Below are 14957 nucleotides of genomic sequence, written 5' to 3' on the forward strand. Positions count from 1 at the left end.
TACAATCAGGGTTACTTGAAACTCCACAGTAAAAGGCGAAATATGTAGGGTCGTAGGTTAGAATCTGTAGGAAGAATTCGTAGTTTTTGAATTTGTTTTTAGTAGTCTTGGGAGGATTTTTTTCTGGTACACTTTTTATGTGTTGGAAGTTTGTTTGCTCCTGATTTGAATACAAACTTCACTTCTAGTTGTACAGCTTGTTTGAAGCTTTCTAGAACTGAATAGTAAGTATCACACTTAAGCGAATAAAGAGGTATTAAAAAAACATATAATTTTTTTTACAATAATATAATCATCTAACATTTTCTTAAAACTTTATTTTCGCCAATGTCAGCACATTTATTATTTCCTTTAGCTGATGATAAATCAGAAATAATCATTCATTTTTTTATATTTATATAGATCTTTAGTAATGGGTAAAAAAATTGCTTTTTCCTCTCAATATTTTAATTTAAATTTAAACCCATTTAAACATTTGTGAGAAAGGCATCTGATTGATCTAAACAGCTACTGGAAAAGATTTAAACACGAATAATTAATTATTATTCGTGTTTTTTTTATTCCTTGGCACTACAGAAAAACATAAACGACTTACTTTGTAATCCAATAACTCTCGGGAGTAGACAAAAAACTAACGAACAACGGTAAAAAAAACGTTGAATGGTAAAAGTTAAAACCGGATTTCTCTTGACCAGCAATTTTTTGTTGGTCGTAATGCGAAATCCAGCCACCAGCGTCACTTGTGTTGCTGTTCTTTTTTCCCTTTTTACAAGATACACACTTTAATTTCAGTAGCCCTCAAAAAAATGTATTTAATATTGTACCCGCTAAAAAAATCCCCCTAAAGAATTCCCCTGAATAAATGCAACCCCCTAAATAACCTTTACATCTTTGTTCCCCCTTAATTTGGGGAGAAACACCCAAGTTGGCATCTCTGCCGGCTTGGATTGTACCTGCTCTCACAGTTTTACACACCTCTATGTGTCTATTTAAGTTATTTCTTCGAGAAAACTACCTACAAAACTTGTCACAACATATCATTTGCCTGATACTTTCCTCTCACACCTACTGTTCTCATGACTGGGAGAAGTATATTGTTACGACTTATTTGGGAAGAACTGGGTTCGTAAGGAATAGCCCGATTAAGTTTTTAACAGTTTTATTAATTACTAATATTTACATTAATAAATAATTGTACTTCAAAATGTCCGATCACCCATCACTAGCACTTAAAATGTTTATTCTCAAGTCACTGAATGTCTGTCAAGTTCCGCAGTTCGCACTCCTCACTGGAGCTAGGCTTAACAATGGTTAGCCCCTTACCTCGCGCCTGTCCACACACACAGTCTCGCGCCACTCAGTCACCGCACCCTCACGATCCAGTCGAACTCCGCGTTGCGACTCTCCCATCGGTGGGGGGGGGAGGGGGGGATTAATCTCTCACCCTCTTCGCCTATGTCGCACTTCCCTTCGCTCGGAATCCGCTCGGAATTCCCGCGGAGGCCAGCGTCGTTGCTTAAGTACTTGAGGCACCCTTCTCGAACCGACGAGAGCGACTGTATCGAGTCGCGTAATTTCGGGCCGACTCAACGCCCGAAATATCTAGAAAGGTGGTGTTTATTCTCGCTACTCCGCGCGGCGGCCCACGGAATTCCAAAAGGCCGCTCAGCTATAGATAACAGCGCCGAGGCAGGATGATGTTTGGGGAGCATAGGGAGAAAGGGGGTATGTAATCCGGCCAGGCACGCGTGGCATGCCTTACTTGAGAGGACCGCACGTAACACAGCGCGTGACGTCAGTGGCCGTGCAGGGCCGCCAGCCAGCTCCAAATCTAGCATCGTGGTCTTGTCTCTCACGTTCTTAAGGATATATTAAATGGAAATACACGTCTCAGTACAGACAATTATGACCTAACAATGGCGAGGATGTGTCTGTTATATCATTGCTCTTTATCCTTAACACACTATCTTTTTTTTTGTTTATAAGTTGATACAAGGTTATTATTACTTCAAAGAACAGTGTTTTTTCCCCTAAGAATTAACTACTAAGATAGCTAATGAATCTTATAACAATCCAACCTTTAAAATCTTGAGTTATAAACTCAAACAAAACTTTCTTGTGACCCTAACGCCACAATTATCTCATTTAAATTGTATATGTTTACCATTCCTTTTATAGCCATGCTTTTCATACCACATATAGTCATATCGTATTGAAAAACTTTTATTGCACTAAAGACGATTATATGGCTTCGAATGTGAACCACCCTCTGATTAAATTAATATAGTCTCGCCCATTGGCATTGTAGGCATTTTTATAATTGCGGACATCATTACCGATGTTTCTGTATTCACTGGTACATGGTCTAAGTACTTCCACTTCTCAACAATTGATTTCGCAACATGCTGATCTAAGATTTAATTTTTAATAAAGTAAACTATCTTTAAGTACACAATGTTGACCAATCATGATTTAATGTAGCTTCATTTGGCAACAAACGTAGCCTTGTAGCCTGTCTACAAGGTTGTAGCCTGGCTAAAAATTGATGTCATTTTGCTTGTGAGGGTTGGTACTGTCTCCCAGTACCAACACCCACAGGCGGATGCTCCCCTCACCCAGCACGCACGAGTCAAGCCAACAACTGTGCCAATACGCAAGTAACCTATCAGTGTATTGTGTAATTACCAAAAATATAAAAGGGGCTCCGTGTACTGGGAGCTGGTTGTGGGGCCTGTGGTGCCAGCCTCCATTTTTGATTGTCATGTCATGTCCATCATCACAGATGTCCTTTGGCCTTAACCTTTAATCTTGACATTTGGCATTGCCTTTTGACCTTGACATTTGACCTTGAACTTTGACATTGACATCGACTTTGACCTTTGGTCTTGACCTTGACCTTTGGTCTTGACCTTGACCTTAGACCTCAGTCGCCATCTTCAATTCAGCCATTTTGATACTGAGCGACCCAATCCCATAATGTTGTATTTTATTTACAGTAGACATGTTGAATAATTATGTCACATCCAAAATCTTGGATCTGACATTGAAGCCACTTTTTTCGATTCTGACAACACAGCCAAACCTCATGTTTTCGTCTGCTGGAAGCAGCTATATTGGATAATGTCACGAACGTCATTAGTGTTTTTTTCTGTTCTGCTGGATGCTGCAATCCTGGGGTGTATACCATTTGTCCGAATGTCCACTTCTCCGAACGACCACTTCTCCGAGCTCCTTTTGTTCGAAGGATCACTTGTCCGAGAGGCCTCTCTCCGAGCTTTGAGGGGCGGATGGAGTCTCCCACCCACTCATACTTGCTCCGCCTTGCCTCCTCCTTGACACCCAATCCCAGCACGGCAGATAGGCCGCCAATCAGCGCAAACAGTTTTTTTTCTCAGTGAGATAAACGAAAATAATACCACGTTATCTCCGTACATAAAACAGCTAGGTGGCAAATCAAACAATAGGTTATCGCAAGTTAACATTACAAACAATTTAAATGAAGTGCATGTAAATTTGTAGTGAAAAAAATTTATATATATACAAGAGAATGTGAGTAGTATACGAATGTATTTCCGAGCGCAGGGTCCAGGGTGTGGTGTCTGTGGTGTTTTCCGCCATCTTGGATTGTGACGTCACGGCGGCCATCTTAGATGGTTGTGACCTTGACCTTTGACCTTGACCTTGAATTTGATCCTCAAAATCCTCCAAAATTGGACAAAATTTGCCCAAAATTCCTCAAAAATCGCCAAAATTTCCATTTCTGTAGAAAAAAGTTCCGCCAAAAATTCGCAAAAAATTCCTCAATTCGAAAATCAGGATTTCGAAAATCCTCAAAAGTCGTTTTGCCCTAGAAAGAACCCTAATTCCTAAAACTGGCTTAAAACTCCTAAGAGATAGCCGCTTATAAGTCATTTCTAGGAATAAAGATACCATGACCGCCATCTTGGATTATGTCGTCACCGATACATTTTTCGTTACGGCCGCCATCTTTAACTTTTTTATTTATTATCCGATTTTAATAAAATATATTTTAAAAATTATAAAAAAAAATTAAATAATAAAATTTTAATAAAACATTTATAAAAAACAAACATTAACGACACGGAGTTCGGAGTCCTCGGTTCGAACCCGGTGAGGGCAAAAAAAATTAAAAATGGCGACAGGCTCCTTCCTTAATGGTGGCTGCAGGCAGACTGACTCCCACCACTTTTCTTAAAGCAGATATATCGTCACCTAGTATGACGTCATGTCCGCCATCTTGTCTTCGTTGCTGGAGACCACCATCTTGTTTTCGTCGGCGAGAGTGCGCTGACGCCATGTTAGTTTAGTTCTTATCCGCTAGAGTGCAGTAATCATTTATTACTAAGGTGCCCGCCATCTTGAAATTTGGACGCCATATTGAAAATCCGTAATTAATTAGCTAAAAATTCGGGAAAAATTTCTAAATTCGTTAAATAAATCACTCATTAATTTACATATTGATTCGATCCGCTCCTGTCCTTGGTTCGATACTTGATCGATGCAATAATGTTTAATTTTATGTAAAAAATAATAATTTCAATAAACCATGTTCAACATTCGTAAAGAGACTCTAAATCCTCTACGACCACCATCCTATCAGACATCAAGACCTCCATATTGGAAATGCGTAATTTTAATGCTAGAGATCCGGGAAAAAGTTCAGAAACCATTAAATAAATTTCCGATCAATAAACTGATTAATTAGATCGACTAAGGTCCTTGGTACGATCCCAGGCCGATACAAAACAACTTTAATATTTTAAAAAAGCACCACTAAAGTGTAAGGTTCGAGGAATTAAACACCGCAAGTTCTTTTACAAACATAATATTTATTACATAATTTCTATTCTACTACAGGATCACTTACGAAAGCCAGCAATCTTATAATCATTTAGTTCCGCAGCGGTGTGAAATGACTAATTCTTAGCTCCAATCGGTTTATACTAGACAGAGTCCAGCCAGAACCTTTACAGACATAGTCCACCTCTTCTTGACAGAGTTTCTGGATACCGTTTTTAACAGTTTGCTTCACATCGTTAGAACTGTAAATTACTGCAGCCGATGTCTTGAATGCACACTTCTTCACTTTGTCATCGAACGGATATGGCTTTCCATATATACAGTCCAACCACAAGTTATATTTCAAAGGTCCGTTTGTTGCTACATCATCAGTAAGCTGATTGATTATCTTCTGTCTGATATCGTCAAGAAAATTACAAATGTCCTTCGACTCACCGAACGTATTTAGATAATAGTAGTCTTTCAAAGTTCCACGAAATGCAGACTGCGCCAAGTAGAAGCCATTATCGTTCACTTGTAATGCTCCGAACACAGTCTTAGGTTTAGTTCCATGTTCAGACGTCATAACAATCGGTTGCTGGGCATCTGTTTTTTTGGTTGTACGCTTTCGTGTCTCCAATCTAAAGCGAGGAGCCGAAATGTCGGCAGGTAGTTCAGCAGTAGGAGCACAGACTCCACCTTTACATTTTTTCGCATGATGTCGCAAACTGTCAATTCGAGTAAACCATTTAAGGCACTCATCACATCGAAACTTCATGCGAGAAGGATTCTTCGTGCATTTGCTCCGCTCATGTCTTCGTGCATCATGGGAAAATGCGAACGACGTATCACAGTAGCTGCAAGGATACCGTGGTGATGAAGACGATCCTTTCAGACCCGATCCAGATACAGACGTTGCAACAGTAGTACCATTTCCAGGCATTCTCTTATGCACATCGATGCATCGTTGTTGCGCCGAAACCTTTACTTTCTGCCGCACAGCAGGACCTTTACATGCCTTCATGTGCGTTTTCATATTATCTTTTCTGGCAAACTGCTTATGACATTTCTCACAAACAAACATTTTACGATATAGGTTCTTGGCACATTCGCTCCTCTCGTGTCGCCGGGCATTGCTGTTGTTTGAGAAAATCTTGTCGCAGTAACAGCACCGATGTTCGCTAGTTGTCAAATCAGCATCCATTGAATTCTCCATCGAGGTCGTATCGTCGATCGTCGTGGTTTCCTGCACATCCAGCTCAGTAGTCATTAAGTTATCTTCTGCTGGTGGTATCACATCTGTTGAAATCTCCTCCAATGTCGACGTCGTCGTTGCCAACGGGATCTGCTCCACCATTGTCGTCGCTGACGTCAAGGTTCCCGTAGACGATGGTACAACGTCCATCGAGTTCGGCGTTAAAGTCGGTAAAGATGCCATCGAGTTCTCAAGAACAGGTAATTACACGACTTATGCACCAGATGAAATAATCTAGGTGATCCTTACACCGTCGACGACAGTAACAAACTGAGCGACCTGCTGTCTAGGACTCGCTTATATACATGCACCGGATGGAATAATACGCAAGTCAAATCAAGAACCATTTACTATAATACTAGAGTCAAAACAACATTAAAAATAGAAGGACCATCAACGAAAAGGCAGCACATTTGTAAGCACCGACAACGAAAAGGCAGCACATTTGGAAGCACCGACTACGAAAAGGCAGCACATTTGGAAGCACCGACTACGAAAAGGCAGCACATTTGGAAGCACCGACTACGAAAAGGCAGCACATTTGGAAGCACCGACAACGAAAAGGCAGCACATTTGGAAGCACCGACAACGAAAAGGCAGCACATTTGGAAGCTCCATCAACAAAAAAAAAAGGCAAAAAGGAAGCACAAGTTACGAGATCTATGTCTTAGTTAGAAATCAGAATACAAGAAATAAAAACATTAAATTCTTATAATTTAAATTATTTATTTTATTGCTTTACACTATACAAATGCAAGTAAAACAAGCCATTATTGTATGTAGCCAGCATTCCTCAGTTCCTTGAGTATGAAGGATATTTCTTTGATGCACGAATAGTTTCCTGCACAAAGCGAACCATGTAGAAGTCTTAGCCGGTCAACCAATATGTTTGGATCTTTCCATGATGTGTAATCATTCTCTTCTACCACCATCTTCCTTGCACCTTTATAATTATTATGATCTCTGGTGTCTTCCGTTTTACCACCAACCGCAGGGTAACTTTCATGTTTGAGACGGTGATCATCACAAGCTTGATCAGATTTATTTAATATATCACGTCGTTTCCATCGTTTCGGTCTCAGGACACCGCCACATTCTTCAATCTTGGCAGCTTTAGGTGCTTCATCATAGTCTATGTCTTTGTAAACAGCCTCAGAGTCACTGTAACAATCACCGTAGAAGGAATCGTCTTCACCCAATTTACCGAAATAATTCGATGTTGATGATGTTGAAGTGTCTTCATCGTCTTCATGCTTCCTTTTTAGGAGTCCATCATTTTTACAAAGTAGGAAAGATCTACTTGAATTCGGCTGGAATATATTCTCACTTTTCACGTTAAGGATTCTTCCATTGTCTTCATTCTTCCGTAAATCATCAACCTCCTTCAATTTAAGTTCGTTGTCGAGATCGGAAGAGCCAAGAAAATTATTGGCGTAATGCAGATCACTCTTCCTTAGGCTAGTAGATTCATCGTTGTCCTCTAGCCTGTACGCAGGCTTGGCGCTACAAGTTCTGCCATGTCTTTTTAGGCTCTCTCTCCGCGTAAACGACTTGCTACATCTAACACAACTTATCATATTGCGCAGTGGATTTTTAACACAGTCATTCTTCTCGTGTTGTCTTTTATTCTTTCTCAAGATAAACTCTTTACTGCAAAACTTACACCTATGTTCTTTCGATACAGCGTCAGATCCCAAATCGGAATTCATATTAGTTACTGAGACTAACGTCAGATACCAATTGAGTGTTTTAAATTAGATCCAATACTTAAATAGAAATATTTTCATATTTCATCAGCGAGAATTAATATATCTCATGCAAAAGTACTTTATGCATGTAGTTCTGCTTTTCAACAACAGATGTCGCCACATGTTGCTTGCAGGTAAATAATATTTAGTTCTTTTATGCGGGATGCGGGATGCTCACTAACGATCGCAAAAGAAGGATGGCTTCGCTAGACTCCAAGGAAAAGGAAGTTCGTCTTGCATGTTGGTGCTCCACAGATGTCTCATGGCGTAATATTAATTTGACTGAGTAATGATATTTTTTAATTCCACCTGATAAAAATATTGCAAGTTTTGATTTAGTAGCAGAAATTATCGAATTAAATGTAACTCCAAATAAAATGACATGTCTCATTAGTCAAAAAAAAAAAAATCCATGCAGACAGCGGTTTCTCAGAATAGTCAGAAACACTTGAAGAAACCACAGGAATGATTGCAAGAACACGGGAAAAACCATCAAAATACTGACAAGAATAATCAGGAGCACACGGGAAAAACCATCAAAATACTGACAAGAATAATCAGGAGCACACGGAGAAAACCATCATAATATTAACAAGAATAATCAGGAGCACACGGAGAAAACCATCATAATATTAACAAGAATAATCAGGAGCACACGGAGAAATCCATCATAATATTGACCAGATTAATCAGAAGTACTCGGAGAAAACCACCACATGTTTTCTTTGATATCATAAAATTACAGGAAAAAATATTTAAAAATAAAAATAAATTAATAAAAAAAATACATAAATTTCTGGCTTGTACAAGAACTCTATCTTTGCTCAACAATGATAAGTTTACAAGCTAGCAGAAACTGTTTATGCATTTTTTTTATTAATTTATTTTTATTTTTAAATATTTTTTCCTGTAATTTTATGATATCAAAGAAAACATGTGGTGGTTTTCTCCGAGTACTTCTGATTAATCTGGTCAATATTATGATGGATTTCTCCGTGTGCTCCTGATTATTCTTGTTAATATTATGATGGTTTTCTCCGTGTGCTCCTGATTATTCTTGTTAATATTATGATGGTTTTCTCCGTGTGCTCCTGATTATTCTTGTCAGTATTTTGATGGTTTTTCCCGTGTGCTCCTGATTATTCTTGTCAGTATTTTGATGGTTTTTCCCGTGTTCTTGCAATCATTCCTGTGGTTTCTTCAAGTGTTTCTGACTATTCTGAGAAACCGCTGTCTGCATGGATTTTTTTTTTTTTGACTAATGAGACATGTCATTTTATTTGGAGTTACATTTAATTCGATAATTTCTGCTACTAAATTAAAACTTGCAATATTTTTATCAGGTGGAATTAAAAAATATCATTACTCAGTCAAATTAATATTACGCCATGAGACATCTGTGGAGCACCAACATGCAAGACGAACTTCCTTTTCCTTGGAGTCTAGCGAAGCCATCCTTCTTTTGCGATCGTTAGTGAGCATCCCGCATCCCGCATAAAAGAACTAAATATTATTTACCTGCAAGCAACATGTGGCGACATCTGTTGTTGAAAAGCAGAACTACATGCATAAAGTACTTTTGCATGAGATATATTAATTCTCGCTGATGAAATATGAAAATATTTCTATTTAAGTATTGGATCTAATTTAAAACACTCAATTGGTATCTGACGTTAGTCTCAGTAACTAATATGAATTCCGATTTGGGATCTGACGCTGTATCGAAAGAACATAGGTGTAAGTTTTGCAGTAAAGAGTTTATCTTGAGAAAGAATAAAAGACAACACGAGAAGAATGACTGTGTTAAAAATCCACTGCGCAATATGATAAGTTGTGTTAGATGTAGCAAGTCGTTTACGCGGAGAGAGAGCCTAAAAAGACATGGCAGAACTTGTAGCGCCAAGCCTGCGTACAGGCTAGAGGACAACGATGAATCTACTAGCCTAAGGAAGAGTGATCTGCATTACGCCAATAATTTTCTTGGCTCTTCCGATCTCGACAACGAACTTAAATTGAAGGAGGTTGATGATTTACGGAAGAATGAAGACAATGGAAGAATCCTTAACGTGAAAAGTGAGAATATATTCCAGCCGAATTCAAGTAGATCTTTCCTACTTTGTAAAAATGATGGACTCCTAAAAAGGAAGCATGAAGACGATGAAGACACTTCAACATCATCAACATCGAATTATTTCGGTAAATTGGGTGAAGACGATTCCTTCTACGGTGATTGTTACAGTGACTCTGAGGCTGTTTACAAAGACATAGACTATGATGAAGCACCTAAAGCTGCCAAGATTGAAGAATGTGGCTGTGTCCTGAGACCGAAACGATGGAAACGACGTGATATATTAAATAAATCTGATCAAGCTTGTGATGATCACCGTCTCAAACATGAAAGTTACCCTGCGGTTGGTGGTAAAACGGAAGACACCAGAGATCATAATAATTATAAAGGTGCAAGGAAGATGGTGGTAGAAGAGAATGATTACACATCATGGAAAGATCCAAACATATTGGTTGACCGGCTAAGACTTCTACATGGTTCGCTTTGTGCAGGAAACTATTCGTGCATCAAAGAAATATCCTTCATACTCAAGGAACTGAGGAATGCTGGCTACATACAATAATGGCTTGTTTTACTTGCATTTGTATAGTGTAAAGCAATAAAATAAATAATTTAAATTATAAGAATTAGTAGTATAGGAATGGGGCTACTGGAACAGGATTCAGGTTGCGGTGCTTGGTGCCGAGCCACATCTCTGACGTCACGTCTATCTGTGACGTCACGGCGGCCATCTTGGACGAGCGTAACGTGACAATATGCGTAACGTGACACTTTTTCGTGCATGCAGCCGGCGTAACGGTACACAGCGTAACGGGACATAACGTAACGGGACAAGTATATCATGGCGGCCATCTTGGATGACGTCATTTTGTTTTCTCGAACTTTCCGCCATTTTGTTTTCCGCCATATTGGATGATGACGTCACCGTTGCAATTTCCGTTACGGCCGCCATCTTTAACTTTTTTATTTATTATCCGATTTTAATGAAATTTTTTTTAAAAATTATAAAAAAATTTAAATAATATAAATTTAATAAAATATTTATAAAAAACAAACATTATCGATACGGAGCACGGAGTCCTCGGTTCGAACCCGACGAGGTCAAAAAATTAATAATGGCGACCGATCCTTCCCCCTGTGGTGGCTGCTGACAGACTGCCCCCCCACCACTTTTTTCAAAGCATATATATCGACAGTGAGCATGACATCATGTCCGCCATCTTGAAATCTGGACGCCATCTTGAAAATCTTTATTTATTATCCGATTTTAATGAAACAAATTCCAAAATTCATCAAAAAATTAACGTATTTGAATTCTGTTTGATTATATCGATGTACGTCCTTGGTTCGATTCCCGGCGAGAGTAAACGATCAATCCTTCCTCCATGAAAGCTACCTAGACTGATCTACCACCAACAATACCAAGGTTTATATCATCAACTGGTATGACATCATGTCCGCCATCTTGTCTTCATCCGCTGGAGTCCACCATCTTGTTTTCGTCTGCTAGAGTGTGCCGATACCATGTAGTATAATTATCTGGTCACCATACTTTTGTCCTCAACTGTTGTCATTGACCTTGGCCTTTGACCTTGACCTTGGCCTTTGACCTTGACCTTGAAATTTGACCTTGACCTTGAAATTTGACCTTGACATTGAAATTTGACCTTGACCTTGAAATTTGACCTTGACATTGAAATTTGACTTTGTCCTCGAAATTTGACTTTGTCCTTGTTGACCATCATGGATCCGACATTTTATGTTCAGTAGATGCTACCAGGAGCTACCACCTGCTGGAGTAAGCCATCTTGTGTGTGTGTACTCGTATTATAGAGTTCATTTCCATCTGGATAATTTTATTCTAACCCGCTACAGTACAGTAATCATTTATTACTGTGACACACGCCATCTTGAAATTTGGACGCCATCTTGAAAATCCGTAATTTTAATGCTAGAGATTCGGGAAAAAGTTCAAAATTTTAAAATAAATTTGTAATCTATATACTGATTGATTGGATCGACTAAGGTCCTTGGTTCGACCCCTGACCGATACCAATCAACTTTAATTTTAAAAAATACACCAAAAGCGACAGGTTTGAGAAAATAAAAAACACCACAAGTTCTTTTAAAAACTTTTATTACATACATTCTAATCTACTACAAGTACATAATAAACACAGACAAAGTACTAAAGTCTTGTGGATTCCTCGATTCAAACAGTCTTCTTATTGTACGGACAAAGCCTTTTACATGACTTTAAATGTCTATACGATCCGTTCATCACCGCAGCCAGAGACGGACTGAAGTTCATATCACCAGGGTCCCACTTATATATTCTCATTTGCTGGTACAACACACGAGTCAAAACAATAACCATGTTCATTATACTTCTCGGAGCATTTTTTATAATGAAGATGTAAGCTATCAAGACGTGAAATTAGTTTTTTGCACTTATTGCACTGAAATTGTATTCTTTTAACATTATTAGAACAACTGCTTCTTTCATGTCTGCGAGCATTTGAGGTAATAGTAAATGATGCGTCACAGTATTTGCACCGACGCAATGTATGCTTTTCATTAGTGGAAGAATCCATTGCTGACGATGAAACTTCGGATGATGGTGGTATCACATCTGTTGAAATCTCCTCCAATGTTGACGTCGTCGTTGCCAACGGGATCTGCACCTTCTCCATCGTAGCTGTCGTCAAGGTTCCCGTAGACGATGGTACAACCTCCGAGTTCGACGTTAAAGACGGTAAAGATGCCATCGAGGTCTCAAGAACAGCTAATTGACACGTCTTATGCACCAGAAGAAACAAACTAGGTGATCCTTACACCGCCGACGTCAGTAACTAACTGAGCGTCCTGCTGTCTAGGACTCGCTTATATACATGCACCGGATGGAATAATAATACGCTAGTCAAATCAAGAACCATTTACAATAATACTAGAGTCAAATCTACAAATTAAAAAAGAGGATCATTTGATCGAAAAAAAATTCGATCTCTCCAATATACGCCAGGCTCCAAGAGCTACATTTCACGTCATCAGATCCATCTAAATTTTGCTCCTATGCTTCAATTGACCATTAGCTGCAAGTGCTCCAACAGATCCATCAGCTCCAACACGTAATGTACGCAATTTACGCACAATACATGCAATTTACATGCAATAAATGTAATGATCACTCAGTACACACAGGAAACGGAACGTACACACAGTACACACAGGAAACGGAACGTACACACAATACACACAGGAAACGAAACGTACACACAGTACACACAGGAAACGAAACGTACACACAGTACACACAGGAAACGGAACGTACACACAGTACACACAGGAAACGAAACGTACACACAGTACACACAGGAAACGAAACGTACACACAGTACACACAGGAAGCGGAACGTACACACAGTACACACAGGAAACGGAACGTACACACAGTACACACAGGAAACGGAACGTACACACAATACACACAGGAAACGGAACGTACACACAGTACACACAGGAAACGGAACGTACACACAGTACACACAGGAAACGAAACGTACACACAATACACACAGGAAACGAAACGTACACACAGTACACACAGGAAACGAAACGTATACACACAGTACACACAGGAAACGGAACGTACACACAGTACACACAGGAAAAGGAACGTACACACAGTACACACAGGAAACGGAACGTACACACAGTACACACAGGAAACGGATCGTATACACAGTACACACAGGAAACAGAACGTACACACAGGAAACGAAACGTACACACAGTACACACAGAAAACGGAACGTACACACAGTACACACAGAAAACGGAACGTACACACAGGAAACGAAACGTACACACAGTACACACAGGAAAGGAAACGTATACACACATTACACACATTAAACGGAATGATCACACATACATTAGCGGAAACACACAGGCTTAGTTGGAAATCAGAATACAAGAAACAAAAACATTAAATTTTTACTTTCAATATTTAATTACTTCTCAACATTACACAAATACAAGTAAAAGAAACCATTATTGTATGTAGCCAGCTTTCCTCAGTTCTTTGAGTATGAAGGATATTTCTTTGATGCACGAATAGTTTCCTGCACAAAGCGAGTCATGTAGAAGTCTTAGCCGGTCAACCAATATGTTTGGATCTTTCCATGATGTGTAATCAATCTCTTCTACCACCATCTTACTTGCTTGTTTATTATAAATACTGTTAATATCACAATCGTCCCTGTGATCATAATAAGCATTATCAGATTTATTTTTTATAACACGACGTTTCCATCGTTTCGGTCTCAGGACATCGCCACATTCTTCGATCTTGTCAGCTCTAGGTGCTTCATCACAGTCTATGCCTTTGTCAACAGCCTCAGAGTCACTGTAACAATCACTGTAGAAGACATCCTCTTCACCCATATTACCGTATGAATTCGCTATCGATGATGTCGAAGTGTCTTCATCGTCTTCATGCTTCCTTTTTAGGAGTCCATCATTTTTACAAAGAATGGAGGATCTACTGAATATAGGCTTGAATGTATTCTCACTTTTCACGGTGTTGATACTTCCATTAGTTTCAGTCTTCCCGAAGCCATTAGCATCCTTCAATTTATGTTCTTCCTCACAATCGGGTGAGCTAATACCATCACGCTCAGGACAAGGAAAATTATTGACGTAATGCAGATCACTCTTCTTTAGTCTAGTGGATTCATCGGTGTCCTCTATGCCGTAAGTAGTCTTGACTTTACATGTTCTACCATGTCTTTTTAAGCTGTCAATTCTTGTTAACAACCTGCTACAACGATTACAGCTTAACATGTTGCGTAGTGGGTTTCTAGCACAATCATTCTTCTCATGACGTCTAGCATTCCTTCTCATGGCAAAATCCTTGCCACAGTATCTACAGCGGCTTCCTTCCGATTCAGCTGCAGATAACAAACCACGATCCATGGTAGCTTCTGTGACTAATGTTAGATACAAACTGTCAGTTTTCTCCAATTGGAACCATTTCTTAAATAGAGTTTTTGAAATGTTTCATCAGCGAGAGTTAAGTTATCTA

The sequence above is a fragment of the Bacillus rossius genome, chromosome 2 (genome assembly GCF_032445375.1).
Source record: "Bacillus rossius redtenbacheri isolate Brsri chromosome 2, Brsri_v3, whole genome shotgun sequence".
Taxonomy (NCBI): domain Eukaryota; kingdom Metazoa; phylum Arthropoda; class Insecta; order Phasmatodea; family Bacillidae; genus Bacillus; species Bacillus rossius.